Below are 27,689 nucleotides of genomic sequence, written 5' to 3' on the forward strand. Positions count from 1 at the left end.
TGTTGTTGTTGCTGTTGTTAATGTAATTAGTCAGGGGGACAGACTGTGAGATGACAGGCATGGATGTGTAAGAAACAAGGACTCTGGATAAGCAAGATAAGCATAGTAGGTGATTATTTTAACTCTGTGAAGATAAAAACCATGCAGAGTCAAGATAGGGAGAAAAATGATGGTGGTTTACCAAAACAAGAGGTTAGGATGACTGGTAGATAGCTGAAAAATATAACACTCAGTGTAGCTTTTTACTGTCTTTTCTATTATTATTATTATTATTATTATTATTAGAAAGGTAGATTTACAGAAAAAGAGACAAAGATCTTCCATCTGCTGGTTTACTCCCCAAATGGCAAGAGAAAGATCCGGTTCACTTCCCAAATGGCCACAATAGCCAGAGATGAGCCAATCCAAATGCAGGAGCCAGGAGTCTCTTCTGGGTCTCCCACAGGTGCAGAGTCCCAAGGCTTTGGGCCGTCCTCTGCTGCTTTCCCAGACCACAAACAGGGAGCTGGATGGGAAATGGAGCAGCAGGGAAATTAACCAGTGCCCATACGGGATTTCATTGCATGTTAGGCGAGGACTTTAGCTACTGAGCCACTATACCAGGCCGTACTGTCTAGTTTTTAAGCTGTATCTACTTGTTGTTCCAAACAGTTAAGAGGAATCTTGATCATAATTCGCCTCCTTAAAATACTCTCTTTCACAGAGTTGACATGGCGGTGTAGCAGGATAATCTTCCGCATGTGGCATTGCACTCCATGTGGGTGCTAGTTTCTGTGCCAGTTGCTCCACTTTTGATCCAGCTCCCAATGATTGGCCTGGGAAAGCAGTGGAAGATGATTTTACTGTCTGAATCACCATCATCCAAGTGGGGCATACGGAAGAGGCTCCCGGCTTCCAGCTTTGGACCAGTCCAGCTCTGTCATGGCAATTTCGGGGAGTAAACCAGCTGTTGGAAAAGTTCACTTACTCTCTCCCCGTCTCCCTCCCCACCACCACCCCAGTAATGTGACATTCAAGTACAATAAATAAATCTTTAAAAAAAAAATTTGCCCTTCACCACACCCATTTGAATAGAGTTGCTCATTTAGAAACAACCTAGGTCTGATTGTTCAGAATGGATATACATTTAACCACGTTATAACCTCTCCATTGCAGAAATCCATTCAAATTCTGCACATGTTTTGGTCTTCTTAAATCTGGCAAATGATGGAGACATTAGCATACCTTCCTGGCAACCTACTGCCTTGATTTGCTCTAGAATGTATGGTGGTTCAACCTAGCCTTGGAAAACCATATGGAACAAGTGACGGCAAAGATTCGAAGCTTTGATGATGAGCCACGAATCTTCCATGGATGATAGAGATGCGGGCTGGCATTGCTGGTGCTGGATACCATACACTGGACCTCATGGCTGGAGCACTGGATATGGTTTGGGGTTTGACGCTGGCTTGGGATACCCAATGTATTCTCCAAACAGGAGAGCTTTCCAGCACTGCATTGAGTTCAGGTAAAAGAAAAACAAATGTCCTGGTGGAATTAGACATGGGGTTCCAGGCAAACATTTGTGTAGAAACTGTTTTTCTCACCTTATATTTAAAAACATTTTTCAATATCCTTTAAAATGCCAGTTGCCATGGTTACAGTTTTGGTGCAGGCAGGGAGGTTTCAAGGCGTCTCTGAGCTCATCAGTTAATGCCAACAGATCAGAGATTTCTGAAAATTGATCTTTGTAAAATATCACCTCTCTTTTTTTCACTTCCACATTGGAAGTCACATCATGGAGGCAGCTGGAGAAGTTTATGGGATTATCAGTGGAGGTTATCACTGTGGGACTGGCCTTTTGAAAGGCCACAGAAGTGCTACACTGGCCACATCCTAAGTGTAGTCTTTGATCTACGTCCATTCACCCTGGGTCAGATTCATTTGTTGACATTCACAAAATGAAGGCTTAAAGTGCTGAGAAAGCAAAGCTCTCCCCCTGCATTGCCACTGTCACGGATCTATTCCTATAATAACCATGATCCTAATTGTTACGTACTTGAAAATTGTGCTAATAAAACCTTCTGAAAAACAAACGGGCCAATGTTGTAGTGTGGATGGTAAAGCTGTCTCATGTGACACTAGTATCCATTGAGGGCTGTGGTTCAAGTCCTGGTATCCCCACTTCTGATCCAGCTACCTGCTATGCACCTGGGAAAGCAGCAGATGACATTCCAAGTCCTTGGGCTCTGGAACCCATGTAGGAGAGGTGAATAAAGCTCCTGACTCTTGGCTTTATCATGGCCCAGTCCCAACCTTTGTGGGGACTGATCCAGTGGAGCAGGGGATACAATGCACAGAAGTTGTTTCTCTCTTTGTCTCTCTTTCACTATTCCCTGATTCCTCCTCCTTCCCTGTGGCCCTCCCGGTACCTCCATCTTTCAAATAAATAACAAAATGCCTTTGTTTATTTTTTGTTACTATTTTAAAGCAGTTTTTGGCTCACAAAGCAAAACTGTCGGGAAGTCACACAGCTCCCCACCCATGCATGGCCTCCCCCACTGGCCACGGCCTGTGCCTGAGTGCTGAATCTGCTGTCACCGATGATTCTACACTGGCATTGTCATTTTCACCCAGAGTTTCTAAAATGTGGCTTTCTTACAGAATTCATAATTCGGATCGCAGCACATCTAAGACCACCTGGTAAGGTGAGTTAGGTAAGAACTTAAAGCTGTTCTAGCTCAATTGGGTGCAATTTCACATGCCTCAGGCATGCTGTTAATGAGCTGGCTAAATCAATGTCATGTGTGTTCACATGAAAAATTAAACTCCTTTCAGTGACTACTGTTCCCCAACATTTGAAATATTTGTGCTATTTATTTTCTTAAGGCATTTTAATGCATTTTTGTTAACATCTGCTCAGAAATTCATGGGAGAAATCTAGATGTTGACATCAACTCCTTGACCAGTTGGATACACCAACCAACCTAATTAGTTTCTTCATGGAGACATTAGCTCATCAACGTAAAATTATCATCTACACAACACTGACCCGATGGAACTGCTAGCAGTTGGGAAAGTCTTTCTGAATATGAAAATAAGATTTGATTCAAAAGCTGTGGCTTCAGCAGCTTCACGAGACTGTGAGCTTTGTAATAATCTCATCTTTCATTGGCTTTATTTTAAAAAGCTAGGAATAAATTTAACTCCACTAGAGTTACAGGAATCTACAGTGTTGCTTAATGATATGGAATCAGCAAACTGATGAGTGGACTATTTTTTCCCCCCGGGATATTTTTAAAAGCTGGATTATTTTCAGTTTGCTACTTTGGGCAAATGGGAGATTTTTACCAACACAGAAAAAAAAAAGTAGAACTACAAGGTATGGAAGGGAAGTCGAAGAATCAAAATTGAAGGGCATTAAGTTCAAGATATGTGACTATCTAGGGATTGAGAGTGAAGACAGACTCGGGATTCAAGTGCGGGCTAAAGGCTCACATTCAGATCTGTGAATTATTAATACATACACAGTAACGAAGGCCGAGAATAAAAGCTATCACCTGGGAAGAGTGAACAAAGAAATAACGCAGCAGAGGCGAAACTCCAAGGAAGCCGAGCATCAGGTTATTCCAGAGCAAGACCAGACAACATTCAGAGAAGAGGTAGGCGAGGGAAAGAGAAGCAAAAAGAAAGCAAAGACTTTCAATAGAGGAAAACTTCTTAAGATGGAAAGCTTGGAATCCTCTCTTCCCTGCCTGCCCTGGAGAAAGCATCTGCTTCGACTAAGGAAGGGATCTCTTACAAATCCTAACCCTAGAAACCATCTCATTTATGCCTGGTATGAGAACCCACTTTATACCCACTGGATTTCATGAAGGAAAGAAAAGATCAGAAGTGCATGGTGCCTGGCAGGCACATGTGCATCTAGAAGGAACTGAGGGGGCATCCAGGTCAGATTTTTGCCTCCCCCACATCCCCAATGCTTAGGTAAAGTGCGACTACCCTGCCGAGTTCTTTCACATTTCTATGAAGAGGAAACTTTAGACCCCTGCGTTTAGACTTTAAAATGTAATTAAAACATAAGCGTTATCTAAATTGGGCTAACCTGAGTATGGATCCAAAATGTGTTGCATCCCATTGGCCAAGACAGGAGCCAATCCCTAAAGACAGCAGTGTCCTTCATCCAGGCCAGTCCAGCTGCCCATTCCCTGCCCAATGGGTCAGCACAGGCATGTGGCTCCACTAGCTCAGATTCCTGGAGAGCTGTGATCCACAATCATCTGTGTGGCTGATGGGAACACAACACTGCTAATTACATGGACTGTGTAGCAAGCAGCTATTAAAAAGTCATAAAAAAAACTGATTCCAATTGACCTGAAAAGCTGGTTCTGTAGCATGTGTGGGACCAGATCCAGTAACAAGAAACCTGTGGGAGCAGTTCCCGGAAGAAGCCACAGTGGGCTGACGTCACATATCTTAGCATCTGGTGCCCTTGATTTGCGAGAGATGATGAGAACAAGAAAGGAAAACTCCATCTTATTAACTGTGACACCTTTGTGCGGATGTTAGAAAATTGCTCCTTTGAAGAGCACTGTGGGAAGAAAGGCAGTCCCGATTTTCATCCGCAGTGTCAGAGGCAGTGCTGCTGCTGCCTCCCGGATCACAGAGATGTGCCTGTCTATTTGATGGCAAGTCTCTGAATTAGTATAAATATATTATGGCCATAAAAACATCTGTGCTGAATGAAGAAGGAATAAAGCAGCACGGGATTTATGAAGGAGGCTGGGGGAGGCTCCTTGGGCAGACTTGAAGGCTGTAAAAGCCTGCTTCCACATTTCCAAGCTGCCCAAGTCAGCCCTGGCAGCAGGTGAGTAAAACTTGATCTAGTCCTATTAGGAGCTTGTTAGCTGCCCACGGTGCCTCTTATCCCAGTCTTTGAAAACATCAACCTTTGTGTAGTAACCACAGCAAAATCAATTTTCTCCAGCTTGAAAGAGCACCCTTCATCAGCCTGGACAAGCAGGCAGCCACTCCCATCAAGGAAATGCTTTGTGCCCCAGGAGTGCCTTCTGCCTTTGTGGATCAGTGTGCATCTCGGAGCCTGCGTGTCACAGAGGGGGCACGGCCCAAGGATTAGAACCTTGAAAGCAAACAGCTTTCATTACAGTGCTTAGGGATGCTTGCTGGAACTATGGAATGCAATACTGTCAGTACTCAGGAGTCCGAGGGAAGCAAAGGTGCTCAAAGGTCATCCTGAGCCCAGTGTTGCAGCCGACCAGCTCAAACCTAGGTGCTTGGTTCCATGCTGAGTTCAAAACCATCTGGTGCTCAGGATCCTGCTGTAGGTTCAGCATCTGCTTGCTTTTGTTTCTAGCCTCCAAAGCACCTCTTCTCACGTGGAAAAACTTAGGCATAGTAAAGACTGGAGTTGCTTAATGTGCAAATTTAACTTATTTGACTTTAATCACGTGCACTGCTGAGGGGAAAAAGCTTGAGGGACAATTGACCGGAGAGACACCAGGAGACCAAGTGATGGACCAACAGCACCCAGACCCTGAAGAGTCTCTATTGATCTCTGCCCCTTTCAAATTGGACCTTGACCTTCACTTCCCTAGAGAAGCAACAGACATTAATTTATGGCTTTTGAACTCCTAAAGGCCCATGTCCCAACTATTTAAAGGCAGTTTAAGGAATTCTAAAGGATAATTTTGACATCATGCAATTTTTGCTTGACAATGCTGACTCCAGAACCTGACCTTGTACCTCCATGGGGACTTCCACTTGGGACACGTCTCCTTGCTGTCCTTTCTGACATTTCCCAGGGAGGACCTACTCCTGGAAATTAATATTCTCCAACAGTTAATGAAATAAATTGACCATTTCCACAGAAAGGGTTTCTTCCTCTTAATTTTAGCTTAATGGTGTCTGAATATCTCATTTTCCAAATTGGAATTAAATAACTGAATAATTGACTTAGGTTTATTTTTCATAGTTTTTTTCCTTGAATTATAAAGATTTAATTGGCAAACTTTAAACCTGTACATGTAACTCAAGATTCAAAGAACTACTTTGATTATGAGAGATTTTAAAGATTTTGCTACAGAAAAACCTACTGAAACACATCTTTCACCATTGACTTGAGACTGTTAAAACACAGAGTCAAAAATCTTCATATTTTGAAGCAAATAATACAGTTTACTGTTAGCTCTTCACTGGCAAGATCTGGGTCTAGTCTGCTGTTTCATCTTGGGCAAGGCACTAGAAAGTTGCTCAGTCAATATTATCAGCTTAAGCTAAAACTTGCTGAAATAAGAAATGATCCTTTAATTTTGTAAATCACATTGGCAACTGGTCATGTCTGTTTCATGTTACAGGTGCATTATAGCCAATCTCGACTCTGCTCAGGATCTTCTTCAATACCCAGAATCATGAGACAGTTTCTCTCTAGGACACACTGGCTGCACTGCCAGGGACAAAGGACTCAGAGCCTCAGGAGGATGTTCAGAGTGTCTGCTTCCAAGTGGCACACAAAATTTCCACACACACATCATAGGTGGGTCACAGGATCAAGTCCAACAGCAACAGGAAAGAGGTTCCCAGGGAGGAGGGACAGCAAGGACTTTTGAATGCAATGGCTATCCACAGTATCAGCTGACTGACCAGCTTCTTTAGCTGCATGGCCCTGCACTCTTCCTTACTCTACTGCCCAATTCGCCATCCTTATTTTCCAACGACAAATAACTGATGAACCTCCCTGTGGTCTCGTAAGGACACAAGAACAAAAACCACAGACTGGGAGTTCCTAACAACAGAAGTGCACATCTCACAGTTGTGGAGGTTAGACAGCTAGGAGTAAGGCTTTGGCAGGCATGGTTCTTTTCTAGCGCTCCAAGAGGAATCTGTTCCTACCAGGCACCTGGATTCTGGCGGTTTCCCGTGATTCTTGCTGTTCTTTGCCTCGTGGTCTTTTACTCTTAAACTTGTCCCAGAAGGGACAAAAGATTTAATGTCTAGCCATGAAATAAAACATGACTAGCATAGAAAACTCAAGTTACTCCAAAACCATTTAAGTAGAAAAATTTAAAGAAGTTGCCTTTAAGCAGTAGTTCAATGGTTGGTTACAAGTCCGACTGTTCAGTATTCACATTTTGGCATATACACATAATTTTTTAATAAAACTGTAGGAGTGCTATAATACTGTTTTGCAACGTATATTTTCCCTTAGTAATATTTTTGTCCATTTTTCCCTATAAGCTTACAAAATTCTTTGAAAACATGATTCTTAATGACTGTATAATAATGCATCCTATACACCCCATAATTTATTTAATGACTTCCTTGCTGTGGGTCATTTAGGTGATTTCCAAGAGAGTACTATTTCACCAAGTAACTTCTGGCATGTAGAACATCAAACAGCAATTTTAGAAAGATGTGGAAAGAATTTCCCACAGTTCTGAGTATATTCTCATAGCAGTTGAATCACACTCTATATCCTTCATGTACATTTATACAAAGAACTAAGCTCCTTTTTGTTTCATTTATTTAGGGAACACAGAATTTCAAAAAGTCAGTGGCTATGGGCTGAACTCCAAATCTTCTTTTTATGTTTGTTTTCACGAAAAGCTGATGTACTGATTTTATCTGTAGTGAACTAAGTAATATGGCTTTCATTTTTTAAAAAAAGCTATCCTGGAAAATAAAATGGCTGCTTCTTTGCAACATAATATCTCTCTCACAAACCATTCCTTGGATAAAAAATATACAACAAATGTTGCCCAGGTTATGGGGGAAAAAAGGTACATCCACACTGTTGTTGAGAATGCAAATTTGTACAATCATTCTGGAAAACAATATATAGCTTCCTCATAAAATTAAAAGTACATTTATCACATGACCCAGCTATCCTACTCCTGGGGATATAGCCAAAGGAAATCAAACCGACATGTGAGAGATGCTAGCCCTCCCATCTGTATTAGCAGTTCAGTTCACAAAGCCAAAGGTACAGACTCAAGCTAGATCACCAACTGATAGCTGGTTATAAAGGAAATGTGGTGTATTTACACAATGGAATACTGGCCAGCCAGAAAAAACAATGAAATCCTAACATCTACATCAAAATGGACACAATTAAAGATCACTATGCTATGAAATAACACAGACCCAGAAAGACAAACATCATGTTTTCTCTTATTTGTAGAACCCAAAATACACAGAGAGTAGAAAAATTATGTAGGTGTCACCTAACTTGGTATTTAACCATAAATGTTGCTTCACTGAATCATGCCATGTACATGACAATATAGTGTTTTTTTCTATGTTAAAAAGAAATGGAAAAAGGATAATAAGGATTCTCAGGCTATTACCAATGTTTTGTTCTTAATTTGGGTGTTGATTATCAGCGTGTTCAGAGGATAAAAAGCTCATTTATCTGAACACCTATGTGCATTTCTGGATATATAATCTGTATTTTAACAAAATATTTAAACAAACAAAATTCAATTAATTTTTTAAAAATAGAAAACAGTCTTTGGAATACATATCTACAGTCTACCTAGCTTTATACGTGCTGGGTTAGAGTAATCCAGTTTCTAGTTCTGCAATGACAGCAATCACCACACAGGTGCATGTTGCTGAGACACATTCTATGCTAGAGGGGCAACAGTAGAGGGGTGACATGGTCAGCAGGACCACGAAGAAGGCAGCAGAACATTCCAAAGCCTCCACTCATTAGGTGTGGGGTTGTGTTAGCCAGCTTTTTGTTATCATAGTGAAACATCTGACTTACAAAGATGTTTATTTAACTCATAGTTTTGGATGTTTAAGGGCACGACACTTCCATCAGCCCAGTTTTTGGGCATCTTATGGCCACTAATGGATGGTATATGGCGATGGTGAAATGTGGTTCTGGGAATGTATCTCATTTTGAGCCAGCAACCAGTAGAACAGCAAAATCCAGACTTGGCCCTTTATAGTAACCCTCTAGTAAGAAATCAAGGGATTACAGGGCAACTACCTTCCAAGGTCATGACACCACTGATGCAAGGACCACCCACTGGGCCCTACCTCTCAGGACTACCACATAGGGAAAAGCCACCAATTACAATGGACCAAGGAGCACTGAAATCACACTAAACTATGGTGGGGGTTACAGCCTGCAAATCACTGTTGAAATGCTTTAGGCAATTCTTACTCAAGCTAACCCACAAACCACGCATTTGTTACAAAACATGCTGTATTACTATGATTTAGCTTTATGTCTGTCTCTCTGAAGAGGCTGTGAGCTTCCTAAGGGATTTCGTGTGCCTTGCTCATCTTCCCAAACATTTGGAATAAATCATTCCATGATTGATATCTGGGTACCTGAACATAGTGAGGATGCGTGATATGTGAATGATATAATTCATTTCACTTCATTTCCAGCACAGTATTCACACCTAACTATGTATTTAATACTGTACTGGGCATGACAATACATAATTTAGGATCACTGATATTGGAAAACTTACTTACAAACAGGTAAAATAGGGAAATTTCAGTTCCAAAGGGGTATTATGTTCAGTATCATGGAAAATACTGTAAGACCTAAATGTATTAATATTCTTATAGAGTTGGCAAGAAGGTTTTTAAGTAGATTTATGAACACATTTACTTACTGATCCATTCACTTTCTAAAAGGCTCGTTTTCTCCTTCCTTCTTTCCTTCCTTCTTTTCTTCCTTCCTTCCTTCCTTCACTGGCATCTATTTAGCATCCAGAACACATCTCAAACTGCTTGGGTACTGGGGATATGTTGGGAATGTGGGGGAAAAGGGGAATATATAATCTTATGAGAACTAGCAACAGGCCATAAAGACCCACACACAACATCCTAATTGCCGTGACAGGACAATACAGGCAACGGAAAACAGGGAGCAAGATGGTTCCCTGCATAAAAGACTTGGAGAAGAGACTGGAATTAAACCTAAGAACAAATATGTGCATTTCTGAGCCACATTTCCTGTTTCACTCACTCCAATATCTATTCTTATGCCACCTCCATGCTGTCTTAATTATTCGTATTACTCAATCTCAAGCTTTTTATCATGTCTTGATTTGGGTGATGTGAGTTCTCTAAACCTGTTCTCCTTCTGCATTATGTTGTTATCAAAATCTTTCACTTTTCTACAGAAATTCTGAAATCATTTTGTCAATATCTATAAAATGGTTTGCCAGTATTTTGACTGGGATTGAAGCAAACCTTAAATCAAATTGGAGGAACTGACATTTTAACAATACCCAGTCTTCAAATTCGTGAATACAAAATCTAAGTCTTTTGACTTTGACTCCTTGAGTCATACTTTGCAGTCTCATCACAGTTCTTGTAATTTCTCTACAATTTTAAATTATATTTATACCTAAGTAATTAATTGTAAAAGCAAGTACCTGACCTTTACACACTGACCTCATATTCTCCGAACTTGCTATACTCCATAGTTTCAGAAGTTTCATTCTTTGGGATGTTGTACAGTGACAATCACATCACTTCCAGACAGACAGTTCTATGCCTTTTCTAATATGCATAACATTTGTCTCCCTTTCTTGCTGTCTGGCATCAGTGGGGAGTTTCAACATAAAAGTGGAACATCCATGTTTCTGACGTTAGTGAGCGAGCAGACTGTGAATCCCTAAGAGTGATGTTTGCTGCAGCGTTTTTGGTAGATGTTTTTTTATGAAGCTGAAGAAGTTTTCTCTTCCTAGTTTGCTGGGAGTTGTGGGACCATGAATCGCTATTGGATTTTGTCAAATGTTTCTTCTGCATCATATAACATGCTCTTAGGATTTCTTTTCCTTTATCCTGCTGACAAGATGAATCACATGAACTGATTTTCAGAAGTTAAACCAACCCTACATACTCAGAATGAATTACATCGGCTTGTGCCACATAATTATTTTTATAACATGTTATATCTAACCGTCCGACTGCAAAATTCTGAGTCTATTTTTGTGGAGATATTGGTCTTTGGTTTTCAGTTTTCGTAATGCCCTTGTTTGTTTTGAATGTTATGGTAGAATGAGTGAGGAAATCTTCTCTCTGCTGCTTCTATTTGGATAATAATATGATTGATATGTTTCCTTAAATTTTTGGTGAAACTCCTTAATTGAAGCATGTGGGCTTCATGTCTTCTATTGGGGGATATTATTAATGATTGATTTACTATATTGATTAATTGTAGAATTATTGTAGTTATATATTTCTTCTCATGCAAATTTTAATTATACGTTTCAAAGAATTTGTCCATCTAAGTAAGCAAATCTTGAGGTTAAACTTATTTGGTGCATTGCTTCATTCTTTCAATGTTCAGGGAGTCGGTAGTGATGATCTTTCTTCCATTTGGACTATTATTCATTTGTCCTCTCTTTTTTTTTTTGTGCTTGGCTGGGTTATACTTTCATTAATTTTATTGATATTTTCAAAGAAACAGCTTTAGGCTTTGTTCATTTTTCTGTTGTTTTCCTATTTTTAATCTCATTGATTTGTAACCCAATTTTCCCCATTTGTTTTGTAGGCTCTGCTTAAGTGACTTGCAATTGCAGAATACTGATCTATTTTGGAGTGGAAATTGGATAGGGAGGATAGTGATGGGAGTCAGAGAGGGTTCCTTAGGCCGAGGGCAAAGTATTGGCAAGAGACATCAGTCTGAGTGGTGACAGAAGTGGGGAAAAACCTCTCAACTGCTGTTGTCTGAACCATCTCTTAACCTATAGGAGCAAAACTCTGTCTTCCAGGCAGGTGCAAAGGGCTGCAGCACAGCCAGAGGAAGAAGCAGTCTGAGCTTTAAGCAGAAATCAGGAGAGGGTTGACAGATGTCTAACATCCACACCTTCTCCAGAAAGGCAATGGGTTGAGAGAGGGAGTGAGGAAGACCATTACAACAGTAATAGACAAAAGAACAGGCTATAATGGGAAGGCAGGCAAGGGCCACATCTTTTGTGCCCAGCATGTAACAGGCATTGCTGACTGCTTGTGAACAGTCACTCAGGTTTGTGGTCTTGTCTTGGATCCAATGCAGAAGTAATGTAATTACTTGAGATTGAAGTCATCACCTTCCTGTGAGATATCATTGTGTTTCACTCTGTTTAAGTGTCTCCTTGCACCTCCTAAGTCACTCTCTGCTTTGTGGAGTCAGTATCACCTCCTTGGTTTCCACCTCTGAGGTCATTAATACAATTTATTATTATTAAGAGACAGGAAATGAGTTGCTGAATATTTCAATACATAGAGGAAATACTGTAATTTCATTGTTACCATGCAACCACTGTTCCATTGAGTCTTGGAGTAACCTGTAGCCATAGTAACAAGATAAGGACCTACTCCTTAAATATTTAACTGTGATTCTATAGTTCATGCACATTTGAATAGTCAATTCTTATTATTTATAATTGAATTAATTTCCTGATAGATTTGGAGTCTGCTCTCCAACTGTGGCTTTCAATTACCTTAATTTAAGATGAGGCGCATAGGATTTTCTTTAGGTCATTATTGTTAGAATGAGTTCAGAATTACTTTTTGGTATAAAAAACAGGATGCAAAAGCAGGCTTTAAAATGAGTAAATAATTTTGAATGAGTCAAATAGCGTCTTTGAGACTCCACGGCAGCAGTGAAAGGGCAGAGCCATTCCCAAGTCTTCAAAGTTGACATTTATGCCTGCTCAGTTCACTCCTAGTGAGGCTAGATATTCCTGGTTACTCCCACAACTGCACAGCAAGGCTTGAGGGCTACCATGTGTCATCGAGTTCTTAAGGATCCTGTAGTAAGGCCCTTGGAAAACCTCAAAAGGCAGGTGTTGCTTATCCCTCCGTCATGCGGCTGCCAGGAAGCAGGCACAGATGTCACCTGAGCAGCCACCGCGTAGGTAAGATCTGACTCTTTGCCAGGGTTCTGAATGCGCAGTCCACTCTCTATTCAGAACCAATCACAAAGGGCTTGGATTCTCTCTGCCCATTTGTCTATCACTGTCTCTCTGGTCCCTGGAAGGGGAATGCTGCAAAGTGTCTGAAATCTTCTGGTTCTAGATCTTTGTGATTAATTTTGTAACATTTTTTAATCATTGCTGAGGTTGGTGATCAGGGTGCTTGTAGCGGGAACTAAGATGATCTTGGAGATTAGAGCAGGAAAAGACAAACAAGCGGATAAAGAAAGGCCTCCTAGGGTGATGGGTGCCGCCATCTTGGGGTAGTGGACCGGGTAATGAAGAGGTACAAGAGTGGGTGACCCCTTCTCCATAAGGAAATGTAAAACATCCCAAACAGAAAGAGAGTTCTTCCATTAATGCTGACTCTGGAATTTATGAGAAGAAAAGGGCTTGATGTGCTAAGACTTCTGGAACTGTGGCCACAGGATGGCTGCGGCAAACTATGAAACGACAAGGAGGCAGGGGATGAGGGGCCAGGTCAGAATGGAGAAGCAGGTCAGATGGAGAAGTCTGAAACTTAACAGGAAGCATGGGGGATTTTAAGATTTACCCTGTAAAAGTAAGGGGGTGGAATGGAGCAGGCAAGAATGAGGGACAGGGCTTCATTCAGATTACTGCAATTATCTAAGCAAGGCAAAAGCACACCGTGAGTGGGGCAGTTCCGAGAGAAGGACTCTAGAAAGCAGGAGGCAAAAGTCACACATCAACAGTGGCTGAGGCCCCCAGGCTCTGTAGGAGCTGAGTCGCCCCTCTCATCCTAAACAACTTCTTAGGTGGTTATTTTGCTCCAGCCCCACAGTTCAGTCTCACTGAATTTTTTTAAAGATTTATTTAACATACTACTTTTTAAATACCCACAGCATCTTTGTTCCCTGTGCTTGGATTACCAATATCCCTGACTAAATCTCACTTTTTCTAACTGCCTTCATGCAGTTGGGATGTTTGTGGAATACCATCCTATTTAAAGTGATATAAGCTGGCATCTACAGGCAAGGCAGTCTCTGGAAGACATTTTTTTAATTAAAGAAAAGACAGATATGTTTGGCTGACAACCTTTTCTGTACTCTTGCTAATGCCCTCAGGTATGCTGGCTTGAGCTGCTGAGGCCAATTTGTGACCATGAGGGAAAACAAATAGCTGCTGGCCTTGACACAGGTACGCAGGTAAGCCTAGCCCACTGCTAAGCTACATATGGTGTGAGACAAACAAACCCCTGTATTACATAAGCCACAGTGGCTGGGATATCTATTACGTAATGTCACCCAGTGCCGGGGCCTCTGTGGATGCTGTCCTTCAAAGCCTGTCATGTTATTCCCATGGCTTCTGATCTGACATTTCTCAGCCTGTCACATCCTTCCAGGGACATTCACTCCACCATAAAGTGGGGCCTTCCACAAGGGAATGTGAGAGAGATCAATGAGGGTAGAGCACGCACTGGTCTGTTAGTTCCATCCTATGTCCTGAAGGTTTTGCATAGTAACTGCTCAATATACACTGATCAAACAAGACAATGAATGGGGAGAGGGTAAAGGCAAGGATGAGCCAGAGGTCTGGAATAATTCCTTCAATCTGTAATTATTCAGGAAACAAAGATCAAGTGCAAAGAACCCAAGACCAAATAACTCCTGAATGCTCCCGTGTTTATTTTTATTTGTTGAACTTCCCTAACATGGTCCTCAGTGTCTGTTGAACAATTAAGCCAGTGTCAAAGTAATAAATGCACACTGTTACTGTTGAAAATGATAACAATACCCGTGACATGCTGGGACATCTCTTAGCATGACAATTCTACTTAAAGGCCCTTGACCTTTACAATTCTATAACCTCTCTCAGAAAAACATTTTCCTCTTTTCACTAAGCTTGGAGGAGTTGTATGTAAAGTTGGGTTTCAAACCATATATATCAAACCAAGTGCTGCCCTTCCCCAGTCCTGCCCCTGTCCCAGTGTCCCAGTCCCCAGGACTCACAGCCAAGGTGGGGGAGTGGTGCATCACTTCCGCTTTGTGTTTGTCAGGGAACCAGGCAGCACTGCAGCCCGTGGCACCCTGACAAGCAGCTCATCACCATAATTACAGCGGAGCTGGATGCCCTACTGCTTTGGGCTTCATCTGCCTTCATGTGGACAAACAAACTGGAGGAGCAGCATATGGATGGGGAGCAGAGACTGAATGCAAAGTCCCCGCGCTTACATCAGCAAGGGCAAGGAGCACATCCCTTCATGTCTCTGCTTGCAGTGCGTGCCATCTGTATGGCAAAGCCACCAGGCCACAGTGGGGTGGAATCGTAGTCCTGCTGCTGCTCCCCAGTCAGCACAAGGCTGCACGGTTTCCTGGGCTTCCTGTGGGGCATGCTTGGTAGCTGCTGTGTGGCAGGAGACGAAGGCATGTCCACTCCCATTCTGCAGAAGAGGATGCTATTCTCTGAACACACACCAATCCAGATGGAACCTTCCATGCACAGAAGCCAGAATCCCCACTCCAGGTAATGAACTTAGCCTGACAGCTGGAATCTCGTGGGATTTTTTTTTTCCAGGAAGATTTAACTCTGAGCAGGGAGAAAATCTACAAATAGCTGGCCTGAATGCATCATGTTTTGTATTTAAAAATTTCCTTTGGGAGGAACGGGGCACAATACAATCATTATGATATATCCTGGAAAAAAATGTATTAATTTGCTCAAAAGATTACAGTTTTTCTACCATATACCAGACCCTAAATGTACAGTTGAAATACAACCTATTTCATGGTGCTCCCATCTGACTATATTGTTGATCACCCATTCCCATGGAATACGACAGAGGAGCAAGCAATACTACATTTTCACAAGTTTCTGTTTTTAACTTTTTCTACCTGGGAGACACTGAATCAAGTTAGGATCTTTTATAAACACAGAAGCATACAGGTTAAGTGATGTGTACTTATATGCTGGCTGCAGTTCTGTGGCACAACCTCAAAATCAAGGACAAAAGAAACCTGGAGCATCCAAAGCAACATGAGTCCATGTGACTCTTTCACAGGGGAAAGCCTCAGTACCACTTCCCACCCATGCAGACAGAGCTTAGTCAGGTAGACAGGGAGAAGGCAAAGTACCGTGGGGCAAGCAAGGTCTAGCAAGTGATCTCATTTTATTCTTCCTCCATGTGGAGGACAACTATTACTAATCCTATCCCTTAGAAGAATATTCAGAATGTCAGCGAATTCCTCAAGTGTCAGACATGCAGACACGAGCAGAGCAGAAACCAAACACAAGTGGGTCATCGCTTAACTTGGAGTCTATACTGTGAGATTGGGTCATGCAAGGATGTGAACTTCCAGTCCATGGCAACATCAAAACAGCAAGCTCTGAGGATCAGTTCATCATACCACAGGCAGGCAGAGGGATGGCAAGGCTGAGTGGCAGCTGACCACGCCTGGCATGGAGGAGATGAGGAGACTATAAATGGCAGCTGCCGAAACACACACAGATGGACACGTCTGACCAGGACAGTTTATGATCTGACCGCACAATTCCACGGTGACAGCCGTCATGACAAATGCCACAATTCCACTACTACATGGAGATGGCAGCTTCAGGAGTCTTTAAGATGAGGAACCAAGGCCCGGTGCGGTAGCCTAGCAACTGAAGTGGTCGCCTTGCATGCACCGGGATCCCATATGGGTACTGGTTCTAATCCTGGCAGCCCTGCTCCCCTCCCAGCTCCCTGTTTGTGGCCTGGGAAAGCAGTAGAGTATGGCCCAAGGCCTTGGGACCCTGCACTTGTATTGGATACCCAGAAGAAGCTCCGGACTCCTGGCTTTGGATCAGTTCAGCTCCGGCCAATGTGGCCACTTGGGGAGTGAATCATCGGACGGAAGATCTTCCTCTCTGTCTCTCTTTCTTTCTGTATATCTGACTTTCCAATAAAAATAAATCTTTTAAAAAAATATATTGGTATCCAAGTGGTTCTCTTTCCTGTCAGTGACCTACAAAGCACCGTGCTCCCCATGGAGTGAAGCACAGGCAGCTCATCCCACAACACAGGGTGTGCTTCATGCGTTCTAAAACACGAGTCATGGGAAACAGTGTAAACACACACACATATTTGACATTTAGGTTGCTGAGACTCTCAGATACCTCTTTTCCCCTGCCAAATCTGTATATTCATCTTTTTATTAATGGCTTATATAATAAACGAAAAGTGGTTTTATTAATCTTCCCCTAAAATGAAATGAATCCATCCATATGTTAGCATGCTAAGGAACATTCAGTTACTTGCAGTAAGAGGAAAGGCATGTGTAATATATACTGCTCTTGATTCTTAATGCATCATATGGAAATCACCAGAGCCGGCCATGTTTTTGATGAGTCGTTCATTTGCTCGTTCCTTCATTCATTCAACAAATATTTATCAAAAGCTCAGTCTGTGAGACATAACACGACGCCGAGAACCAAACAGTGAACTGTAAAACTGATGGAGTTTCTGCTGACTCGGGATTCACAGCAGAGCAGGGGAGAAAGACACTGCAGAAGAACTGAACAGGTTCATATTTATTTATTTTTTGAAAAGATTTTATTTTTTATTGGAAAAGCAGATCAGATTTTTGGAGGAAAGGAAGGACAGAGAAAGATCCTCTATCCGCTGGTTTATTTCCCAAATGGCCTCAATGGAGTACCAGCAGTGCCTATCTCAACTGAGGGGACCCTGGGAGATTTTTATCTCGTTCTTTTTAAATGACTCTTTCTATCAAGCCTCTGTAATGAGCATGCACTACTCTTACAATAAAAAAAAAATGTTATTAAAAGAAAAACAGATTTGTTCCCTGGCATGTTGGGAATGATTTCCAGATGCAAATAAGAAAATAAAGGCACCACTTGTGAGGAATTTCAAGTTGTCAAATAAATGGACCAAAAATTGAGCAACACAGAGCCTACGAAATTGTGTACACTAATGCCTAGCCAAACACCAGCATTCAAAGAAGAAATTACTAAAACGAAACGTATTTAGAATGAATCCGAGGCTAGGAGGCCAACAGTGAACACAGCTGTTAGCATTTCTGAGCCAGCGATGGGGAAAAATTCACATTTGCAGTGAGGAAAGACTAAGTAAAATGCCAGGCCTGGCACACTCGGGGTTTGTGTTCAAACCCGGGATGGCCCTGAGGACTGTCGGACACTTGGGTGCTCCCACGAGCCTGTTGTTGATGCTGACTTTGCACCCCAGAAGAACAGCTGTACGCCCAGCCTAGAAACCCGGATCCCCACTACGCTCAACACGCAGGTGGAACTGTCACCACTCGCAAGCATTCTTTTTTGAGGAAGCACAACAAAGCGCAGCAACTCAGCGTGAGTTTGGGGTGAGGACACCACGTGTCCTCTCGTGTCCTGGCCACACCTCCAGGGGAGACATTGCTCAGTGTCTTGTTGAGCCCATCTCTTCCTCACCTCCTGAGGCTGCCCTGCTTCGCTGAAGTAGCCCCTGACTACATCACATCATCTCCGCACTCCCATGGCACCTCCCCTGCCCAGTCAGTCCTGGCTCTGTGCACTGCTGGCTGGCGCAGCCTCCTTCCTGGTCTCCCCTCATCCTAATATTACCAGCTTCCAGGGGTTACCATAATAATGAGACTAGTCTTCCTAAAATGTCAATCTGATTACTCTGTTTCCCAGCTTATAGTCCTCCGCCACTTGTCGAATCTGGGCGAGACTCCTTCTTCCTAGAGTGGTTTTTATAGTGCTTAGTCTTCTAACTCTCACTGTTTCTCTATTTCATTTGAGATGAGGCCCTCCTCCTGTCACAGGCCTAGCCATTCACTCTCTGCTGTTCAGGCACGCTGTCCTCTCTGTGGCCTGGTGACACCGGATAATGCCCTCCCTACCCCCTGGGGGATGTCCTCCCCTGCCCCTTTCACATTTCCAGCTGTTACTCATCACTCAAGAAACCTCTTGAGAATTCTCTCTCCTGCTTTCTCCACTTCTCCAAGCACCTGCAGCTCCCTGGCATGGGGCTCTGCAGCCTGCTTATAGGACTTCCATCCCCAGAACGGCATTTGAGGAGAATCCACAGGAGTCAGAGTGGAGCCTGGCACATAGCTGCTGCTCAGTCAATCCTGAATGAATCATGTTCCGTTCTTCAATCCAACAAAAGTCTCTGCCTGCTCAAAAGGCCTGAGCCACAGCCCTTCCTTCGTGCCTTCATCCAAACCACGCAGCTCAACAGTGCTCACGGGCATCTTCACCAAAGTACCACTCACAGGACATTTAAACTAGCAGCCAAGGATTCCCATGTCTCGTCCGCACAACTGCTTAGACAAAGTCCAAGGCCAGGGAGGCATTTAACCAGCACCCCGGCCTCCCATCATCCTGGTTACCATCACCTCCTGGTAGCCTCCACAACTTTCTAGCTGAAAGAGATACAGTTGGGTTCTTCCTTCACCTGCTCCTCTCTACGGACCAGTTTCTGTCCCCATCCTCTTCAGAGCAGGGACTGGAAGAATTTTTTGAAGAGCCAATTCATTCCCACTGCACCTGGGGCTTGTTCCTTCCTAGCCCTTATCAGTTGAGTCAGCTGTGGCCTTCTCTCCAAGGCATGCCTGCAGTGCTGTCTCTTTAATTACACTGGAGTTGTCCTTTTCTTTTGCTTGGTTTCTTCCAGCTCCCACTGAATAGGTTGTCAGCAAAGATACAACCGACAACAACAACAAAAAAATGTGTTGTCTCTGGTGAGAGAGTGGCTTTCAGCAGCAGGCGGACAAAGCCACTTTCTACCTGTCAACATGTGATATATTTGTTAAACCAAGACACGACTTTCGATCTGGACTTGGAGTGCAAATATACACATCAAATAAACTTACGTGAGGTGAACTTTATGTCTTCACGCTTCACACAGAGAATCTGATCTCCTTTCCCTTCCTCGTCTCCCAGGGAGAGCTAGGACAGCTGCCATAGGGACTGTCAGGATCAGGAGATGGGGCCAGAACAAGTTTGGACAAGCAGTGTTGGTATCCATGAGAAAAGGATGCAAGCTTTGTTTCTCCTTTGTTTTGGCTATGGAGAGCTGGATAAACCTCTGATGCTGTGAGAACTGCCTGGAAATGATCCTTAATAAAATTTTTTAAAAGCCTGGGATTATGGCATTGCACTTTAGACACCAGTTTCCCATTTAGGCAGCAGTTAGGGTCCTGATTGCTCCACGTCCAATCCAGCACCCAGCTAATGACCTGGGAACAGCATCAGCAGATGGTCCAATTGTCTAGGTCCCTGACTTTGACCTGGCCCGGTGCTGCTCATTGTGGCCATCTAGGTAATGAAGCAGAGGATGTAAGATTGTTCTTTCTTTATCTCCCCCGCCCCTAAAATTCTTTCAAATAAGTACATCTTTTAAAAAAGATCCTCAGTACTCACCTGGGCCAGAAACTAACTCAGACTAGGATGAACATGTGGATGGGGAGGATCCTTCTCCAAGCAGACAGCTCCATTCAAGAGCAGCTTCCCTGCAGCCCAATGCTCCTGACTCCTTCACGTGTTGCACTGCACAGTGCCTGAGACCACGAGTGTGCTGGAGCCAATTGCTATGCCTTCATGAATACTGACCGCTAACTATTCAGAAAGTCTGTCTGTTGGTAGCTCCATGTTGCCCATGGAAATAATAGCAAACACTCCACATCAGAGCTCCCTGCCGCACAAAGCCAGTAGTCAGAATATCATGGTCTGTGGCTAATCTGGGACCTCAAGCTGTGGATATAGGCTGCCAGACTGTAGAAGAGTCCAAGAGATTGTGTCAAGTGGAAAGGATGCACTCAAGCTGGCTAAGTATAAAGGTGGAACTGTGGGAGCAAAGTCCTCCCCACCCCAGCACCTCTCTCATGGGGTGCTGGGGGATGCTGGGCTGTGCTTCCCATCTCTGGCTTGTGCCTGGCTTGGATGTTTCCCGATCTCTAATACAGTGGATTCTTGAACTCATAACACAGGCTGATCTTGAAGTCCATGCAGAGCCCTAGTGAAAGCAGTTGGCAACAGAGGAACCTTGGTTGCACCACACACAGATCTGTTTTGCAGGATGCATCAGAGTCTCAGCTTCATTAGCTGGACAGTGGGGCATAATACTGATTTCTGAGGGTATGCGTGTCAATCAAATGACAATTCGTTTGAGTGTGTTATGGCAAGTCCCATGAGACCTTCAACATTCACACCTGTTTGGGTAACTAAGAACTCACCAATTCAGCATTGAAGTGTTTTGGGTGTGTGTCTCAGCATAGCCTGCCTTTATCTTGGTTACTTTGGGTAAGATAACTGTCTTAATTTCAGTTTCCTTATGTGTGAAGCAGACATAATACTGCCTCTTTTAGGCATTTGTTGGAATAAACCCAACAGAACAAGTGGAATACCTGTGATTGGCTTAGATCCTGAAACTCTTTAAGTGAAAGGATTCTAGTCATCTGAAAACCCTTTAACACCTCTAAGTCTAGGGTGCTAAATCAGGATCTTTGCATTGTTATTTGGTAAATTTGAAAGGCATAGACAAACAGGCACATTCACAGAGAGACAGAGATCTCTCATCCACAGGGCCACTCTCCAACTGCCTACAGAAGCCATTAGGCCCAGACAAAATCAGGAGCAGGAAACTCAATTCAGATCCACATTGGTGGCCGAGATCCAATGCTTCAAGCCATGAATCTGGAGTTCAAAGCCAGGCATTCCGGTACGGGCTGCACAAGTCCCCAGTGGTAACTTAACTACTGCATCAAATACCCACCATAGATCTTTTAATGTTCACAAATAATTAGATATAAATTCAATCTGAGGCCAAGTGCACTTAACAATAAAGCCCTGGAAGTTTTTGAATTGAGAACTTAAAGGGCAATAAACTCAAGGTTAAAAATATTGCTTCCTCCATAGGCTTGGAAGCCTTTATTTGCTAGCTGTATGTCACAGAGGGCGTTTTTGCATTTACATATATTTGGCCAAAAACCAATACAGCTCAATTATATTTTATCATTAATTAAACTTCTCAAATGGAGGGCAACACTTGCTAATGGTGACTATAGCTTTTATTAAACTTAATATAAATAAGTTAGGGTTGACTGCTTGGCTGGGAAAGTTCTGAGTGTTTTCATTATAGTACAATAAAATATATTATCATGTATCTGAATAACTCCAGAAATACAGGGGTGCATACCTGTCTAGCCATATGTAGTGCATAGGTGTGCATATGCGCACACACACACAGAGCCCATCAATGTTGCATCTCTTAAGTGTATAAAGGATGTGTGCAAGGCCTAACAAAATGGTAGACTGCCAGGCAATGGAACTGGGGCCTCGCTCCCACTGCAGAAAATTAAAATTTGCTGGAAATATCCAGACTGATCATAAAATGGTCTGTTAATCCCATTCTCACAACAAAGCGGGTTATCATCACGTTAATTAATCAGTAACCAGTGAATGCTTACCAAAGCAGTCATAGCTATGGCTAGAATTCAAGTCAAGAGGTATTTGAGTTCCTACCATATATTAGCCACTGTACCAAGTCACTAACACTCAATGAATGAATCACAGGTAAGGAGAATATGAGAAAAGTAGAAATAGGAATAGAAATAGGAATACATTGCTGTTCAGAAGGTCTTAAAAAGGTGTAAAAATGCATGGAAGAAACAAAACAAAAATCCCATAGAAGAGGTTGAATCAAATAGGTATGAACTCAGCACTGTCCAGTGCAAACATAATCTAAACCACAGAAATGATTTTAGATGCTTTTCTGACAGCCTCATTTTTAAAAAGTAAAAAGAAACACAGAAAATGGATTTTAGCATACTGACATATGCAAATATAAAGAATATTAAGATGTCTTCCATTTTGGTCTGTATGTGCTAAGTTTTTGAAACACAATATATATTTCATTCCTTTTTTAGAACACTGAATCTTGAACACCTCAGATCCCGCATTCAGATCTCTCTCCTAGACTCCAGCTGGTGGTGAACATCAGTAATTCAATAAATAAAAGGAGGAAATGAACCAGATGTGAACACCTGAGACAAGTACATATAGTTGGACTTGGATAAGGGTGTGAAGGAATGGATTGAGAAAGAGGTGTCTTGAATATATAATGGTGACTATAGCTATAGACACTAGGAGGGAGGGAATCAGCCTTAATCTGCATTCATTTCAGTAGAGGGTGAGCTGGTGCCAGGGCTAAGTATTCTGTTTCAGACTCTGGCACGACATCTCAAAGTGCAGTGTTCTCTCAGTTGCCTGTGGTTCTCTAAGTGATGCTAATGGCTATTAAATGGAATAAAACAAATTCGATTTGAAAACCATCAGACTTTTTGGTACCGATTTGCATAGATGGCATAAACGGCAGGTTCAGAGCACCTGGAGGTGGGGTGATGGTAATAAACTGTAAGCCCAAAGCTCTGCAGAATATTTGGAATAGCCATAAATGATCCTCAGGTATGACTTACACCCAAGACACAATCAAAGCAGAGTTCCGCTTGAGTGGTTTTCATGATTTGGTCTAATGATCTATGCTGATTCCCTTTACGAAGAGCACATGGTTCAATTATATACTTCTTCCATCCTGGGTTACAGATGTCCTTCTAAATGCCCATTCTACCAATTTATAGGGATATAAAAAAGGATTTTCAGTAAATTGTGCTTTCATTGGTTTTGATGAAAAGGGTTTGTGATAAAAGTAGAATTTCTAATAAGCATTTCATAAATGACTTGTCTTTCAAACCTAATATAAAACAGAGTAAAATACATCTCCCAAAGACCTCCTTGCTGTTTCACAGATTTAAAGTGCCCTGCTTTCAATCAATTGGGTACAAGAACTCAAGAACCTCCAAAGATGCAGTCAAATATCAGTTAAAGTTGGTAAAATTATTTATGATCTAAATTTTAAAATAATCACACTTGGAAAGGAGGAGAAGAGAGGAAAGCACATGATGGGCACACAACCGTAGCTTCTCCTTGCTTGTAGATTTCAAAAGCAGGAAGGACATTACAGGTGTGAGGAAGGATGTTCATGACAAGTATTCTTAGTTTTTTTTTTTAACACTGGGCAGAAGGCAACATACGAAAGGGCCCAAATCCAATAGACAATGTCTCTTGTCATGCTCAGGTGTACTTCCAACAGTTGCTCAAAAGTTGCTGGTGCGAGCCAGCTGCTGTGTCACCAACTGACTTGCTAGGGAAATAGCAGTGGAACACAAAGTCTTGAAATGTGATTCTGTCTTAGCATGGGAAAACACCCCCCACCCCAATTCTAGTAATTTAGCGACTTACCAACTAATTAATTATTTGGCAGATACATAAAATATGCATCAGTCAAGACTTAGCCTAGTGCCTGGAGCTGTCCTGTGGGTACGTAGCATGCACCCTTGGTAGAAAACCCTCCTCAGAGGGCTAATTCCCAGGAGCTCCTTGCCTTTGATGTGTTGACTCTTTAGCATACGTGCCTGCTTTTTTTAAAGGATTCAGATTTTGAGAAAATATGACAAAACAAAGAAAGTCAGGATACAGATATTCAATCTCTATTCACCCTCTTAAAATGCAAGACTAACACATTCTAAAAGTATTTTTTTGTGTGCCAGAATGCTAATTCGTGTCTTTCATAATCATACATTTCATTAAAATTAAAATCATGCCAACATTTTATGATGACACTTCCGAACATACAGGAAAACTGAAACTACTGCATGGCTAATTTCTATATGTGATCCTGCCTTTAACATTTTGCCATAACTCATCTCTTGTCAAAGTTTTGCCACACACCTCTCTTCTACCCATCTTACGTTTTGGTGCATTTCAAAGAATTACATTTCGTTTAAATGCAGTTTTAAAGAAAGAAATTGTCAGTGGGGATATTTCATTCTGTGGATGAGGATTCTCAGACTCTTAGCAGTCTCGGAGCACACTGGTTCAGAGCACAGACTTTGAACTCGGGGACACTGACACTAAGCCTGTCCTCACTGCTGTTGGCCAGCCATGTGACTGAGCATATATATCATCCTCACCAGACACTGGAAGACCATCTACACAGGCCCGTTAGGAGGAGTCAACCTCTTCATTAGTTGGTTTTTCCCCTTCCTGTCTTGCTGGCTTGCCCCCTCATGAGACTTTTCTTCCCTTCCTAAATGAACTACCAGCAGATTGTTGTCTAAAGATCTGCTACTGGTGTAACCCCAAGTAAGTCAAGTTTTTACATTTTTACTGGTACAGAATCTTCTCTGAGCTGTATGTTTTATCCTATGCTGAGGATAACACCAGAGGTGCCTTCACTTAGGCTTCTGGGAGTGGAGTGGAGCCACAGCCCTGCCTCCTGGGTCTCTTTTCTCTTCTTCCTGCCTCCTCAGCATTACATAAAATATCAGGTGCTCTCACACCACAGCTGTGCAGAGCAAAACTTGTCAGTTGCTGGTGGAGCTGATGAAGATTAGATCAAAGATACAAAGTAAGGAGTACAATTCATGAATTAAAAACAAGCAAGCACGGGGAGGAAAATTTCTTCAAGCATTGAAAAACAGTTTGATCAAGACATAGTAGGTTTTCTTTAAACATTGCAAGGTTTGAAAGCTGTTACACATTGTGGTATTAACAGCCTATCACATTTAGAAGCACAATTGCTCTGTAGAGAATCCAGGTTGAGAACCAATGTTGGCAAGAAGAAACAAATCCTCAGCTGGGAAACAAAATCATCTTAGCTGTATGCACACACTGTAAGATAGCTCCAAGAAGGAGGCTGTGTTGTTTGGCCCCACCCAAACAACCTCAAAGGGGTTAATGTGTGCAAAATGAAGAAAATTAGCATAGCCTCCTGATTCAGCATCCACATCTGGACACAATGAAATAGGAGTTAGGCCCTTTGAATATAGTCTGGGCTTTCCAGCCAACTGAGATGTTTAATCACTCTTACCATAACCCAATTAATGGAAACACATCTTTAACACTGAAAGTGTTACCCACTAGCAGTGCTTAGTCGGAGAGAATTTAGCTCAGCCCTTTGCAGACACGGGCATGCAACAAGACTCACCGTGACGGCACACACACAAAACATCACAGATTCCTGGTCTCAACCCAGGAGTTTCTGCTTCAGAGATGACAGAACTCAAAATGTATTTCTATCAAATTCAAGTGATCATGATGCTGCTGGTTCACTCTTGGAGTGTCACTCTTGGAGTAGGTACTAGACTAGACCTGGGACCCTTAGTCCAAGTTGTATGTCAGAATCATCTGAGATCTATTAACATTCAGAAGTACCATCCTCACCCTCTGATTACTTGTACCAATCTCTGAGGGCAAAATCCAGGCCTTTGGTTTCCACATCTATGGCTCATCTAAAAAAGGCCCAAAACCAGAAATTTGTCTTGGAAGCATAGCGATTCTAGCCCCACGGGCAGCAGCATGCTAGGCTTCAGAAACAGAAAAAGAATACCCTGGTGGATAGGGCTGTCCAAGTGACAGGAATGGAGTCCTGCAAAGACTTGTCTTAAAGAAGGCCACCTTTGGCATAGGGGTAGTTTAAATTATAAACACAGTGAATACTGTGGTAATGGATTATTACTGGTTATAATCATCACCAAAGCCCATCTCTGGTAGTCCAAGTCACTGTCACATCTTGTCCCAGCTATCACAAAATCATCCTTTACCTGGTCTCCTTGCTTCCATTCTTCTCTACTGCTCTGCTCCCAGAAAGGCTTCTCCATAAGGCAGCGGGAGATCCTTCCAAGCCCACATTTTTGGGGACACTGTCCAGTGGTCTCTGGCCACAGGCACAATAGAATCCCTACCCCTCATCACGGAATCAGGACAAGTCAACCTCTCTGACTTTTATTCCTACCACATCCTACAAACATCCTCCACTCTTCCTGGCCTCTGGGTCTCTGAACACACAGTTGCCTGTGCTAAGAATGCTGCTTACTCAGACTGTTCCAGATATCCCCCTATCTTGCCTGTCCTGTAGCCTTCCGCCTCAAGATGTCAGAAATTTCAACCAGCCACCAGCCTACTGTGTAAACTCTGCCTCCTCTCTTCTCACATCATTGTGTTTCTTATTTTCAGTCTCCATCACATTCTGCAACATTCTTTTAACACTGTAAGGAAAGTCACCTATTTACCCTTTTTTCTGCTTATAAAGTCAGCCTGTTTGCACAGCAGAGTGGCCTTCTGTTTCACAGATGGGATGCTGCCTAATCCATGAGTCTCTATGAAAAGCCAATTCATTTATTAAACTCAAGTTGCTAAAATTTGAGTTTTGGACACATTAGAATCATTATCCATCCAGCAATGACCATTTCTTCCTGGGTGAGAGTTCGTGGTTTCTAGTACCACATTTCGCTGGATCCAGTTGGTGTGATCTAGTGCTCCAGTTCCTATTTAGTTTTTGGACAGCTGACCCACTTGTAGAAAAACAGGATCTCCCTAAGACCACACATCAGATCCTAACATTCTAAGAAACCTTATTCGGCTTGTCCCCTGGACATTAGCTAAAAAGGCAATGAGAACAGTTCTTAATCAACGACATCCTCCTGAGCAACTTCAAGTTCGTTATGTGCCAGGTAGCTTTCTAAGTCATGATGTTCAAAGCTGTCTGTGCTTTTCCCAAATTTGCACTTATTTATTTATTTATTTATTTAGGATTATCTTCCCAAATTCTTCTCTTGCCAAAATCAATTGGCATCTTACTGTGGAGGACCCAAAGCCAATTTGAGCTGGTAACCACAACAGAAACAATCAGCTTGCCTCATACATGTTACAGATTAATAAAACATGGTCTTGTCACTTGTC

At 42.4% G+C, this 27,689-nt stretch overlaps 1 protein-coding gene across 1 annotated transcript in view; it reads right to left on the reverse strand.

Moving 5' to 3' along the window:
• CDH13 (cadherin 13) overlaps positions 1–27,689 on the reverse strand; it is an 853,721-nt gene that overhangs the window by 414,747 nt on the left and 411,285 nt on the right. The gene's annotated exons all lie outside the window — the stretch shown is intronic.

Source organism: Ochotona princeps, chromosome 16 (genome assembly GCF_030435755.1).
Source record: "Ochotona princeps isolate mOchPri1 chromosome 16, mOchPri1.hap1, whole genome shotgun sequence".
NCBI classification, from domain to species: domain Eukaryota; kingdom Metazoa; phylum Chordata; class Mammalia; order Lagomorpha; family Ochotonidae; genus Ochotona; species Ochotona princeps.